The following is a 2,331-nucleotide window of genomic DNA, read 5'->3' on the forward strand; positions in this document are numbered from 1 at the left end:
GTGAAGGCCTGACACTCCAACAGAACCAGGACCTGGCTGATGTGTTAACTAATAACTAAGTAGCTGGGAGCTGCTGGTGGAGCCGCACTGGGACCTGGATGTCTGAGCATTGGGAGGAATGGACATGAGGTAATTTGGACGAGTTACAACAACAGAGAAACTAATGAGCTGTTGGATGAAGGACGATAAGAACACAAACTGAGAGAAAGAGAAATCAAATCTGCTGTGAGTTTCCTTCACCTCATCTTAAATTACAGCTTTATCCCGTATTTATTCTGGTTGGTTCTCTTCTCGAGTCTTTTCCTGTGTTTGCCGGCAGCTGGCACGCGTTAGTGTTTTCCTCTTATGTGCACAGATTAAGTGAGCAAGGTCACCGAGCCAGCTGGAGTCTTTTCACTTCAGCGTTCGCACATTTGTTTTTCTCGCCGAGTTTTTTGACCCCGGAAACATATTTGGGAGGAGTTGGGCTCCCGAGGGCCAGATGGTGCGACAATATGCAAAAGCTCCGGAGCTCAGGGACACGTCCTGGTGGTGAAGAGAGAAACATAAGGAAAAGAGAGGGAGATAAACAAGGTAAATAAAAGGAAAGTGCTCATTTTGGTGGTAGCAGATTCAGCCCTTTAATGATGTCATATGTGCACCTCATCATGCTGCCATATAAAACAAAGTTTATAATAATAAAATAAATAATAATTCCTTTAAAATTGTGTGGTTATGAATAAAAGCTGTGGGTTAAATGTTTACATCGAGAATTAAAATCCCTGCAAATATCATTCTTTTTAATTGTGTTGAGGTTCCTTTAACAACTTGATGTTGAAAAAGTGAAATCCCAGCATGCACTTTGTCTCTTCAATCTGTAATCCTCCATGAGCCTGTTGGTAAAAGCTGTTCTCTGATTCCCTTGAATCCCAGAGTTGTTCTCCAACATCTGATTGTTTCATTCAGTCCACGTCTGTCTGCCCCCACCCCCACCCCCCCGTGTTTCCTTTCCTGATTTGTTGCTCTAATGACCGTTTTGTAGTTTGTTGACAGACGCAGCCAATTAGCCAGGTGTACGAGGGAAACATCACAACACCCCCCCCCCCCCCCACACCGAGCCGCGATCTCCAGCTGTGCACGCGGCTCAGGCGCCCTTTGTGTTTGTTTGTTTGTTCTCTGATTGTTTTTTGCAGCTACTCATTTGCATGTGGACGGCTGTGGACCGAGTGAGCGCCACCACCACCTGCTCTGTCTGGACTCCATCCTGTCCGCCTGGCACTTGGTGCTCGTTGTGTGCGGCCAGTTCCTGTTAATTGGTGTATTTCACTGGTTTCAAAGTGGCAGGACCAGTTCAGAGACAGTCCCTCAGTCAGCATCATTACATAAATGTGGGACTGAGCTGCCAGGTCCTGTCTGGTGAACTTTTCAAACCAGTCTCTCACATTGTAAAGTGCATGGAAGATGTTTTGATTGGTTCCAGTCAGAGGCTGTTTAACAGTAGATCCCTGTAGCTGCTCCGCTGCCTCGTTAATGACTCGCGTGGAGCAGACATCGCTTTGATCGCTTTTACACCAACCTCCCCAAAGAAATATGAGTGCTTTAGTAATTGCTTCATGTTTATATTGATTACATCCGCCTCCTCCGGTCGTCACTCATCCCCCCCCCCCCCATCCTCACTCTCTCTGAGCATATTGAGCCTGTCAGGCGTCAGGAGCAGTGGAAGGATGAAGTGAACACGCAGACACTGAATGTCAACAGTTTTCATATCATCTGAGGCAACATGAAAACATTGGACCGTGACCAATTGCAAATCGGAGGGTTTTTGACTAAATAAATCCCCGGAAAGCCGAGGTTTATTCTTTTACAAGAGTCTGCGTCTGGAAATGTTCCTCGATGATTCAGGCAGTCAAACAGCAGAACTGAGTGTTGTGCATCCACTTGAGAAAGGATCGTGTGAAACATGACCAGCAGCTAAATAATGTTTCCCTCGACGAGCCTGTTAACGTCCTTTCATCAGCTCTGATGTGATCAAAGTTGAGAGCATCCTACACTTCCTGTGTGAGCCTGCAGGTAATTGAATTGCTCTAAAAGGTCTCATCTGGAGAAAGCCTCCCCTGCGCTCATCTCAATCAATCACCCCCCACCCCCCCCCATCTGATGCCTATTTATATTCCTCCAAATACATTAGCTACAGGTTTTCCTTTTTCATTTCCAGTGCATTTGCAGTTTTATGCCGCTGACGACCCGGGGGGGGGGGGGGGGGGGGGGGGGCGACAGGAAGTGATTGACTGCTCTGTCAAACCGCCCGCTGAGAGGCGTCGGCTGCTTTCAAGGTGCATGAGGATCAAGGGG

The sequence above is a fragment of the Pleuronectes platessa genome, chromosome 13 (assembly GCF_947347685.1).
Source record: "Pleuronectes platessa chromosome 13, fPlePla1.1, whole genome shotgun sequence".
Taxonomy (NCBI): domain Eukaryota; kingdom Metazoa; phylum Chordata; class Actinopteri; order Pleuronectiformes; family Pleuronectidae; genus Pleuronectes; species Pleuronectes platessa.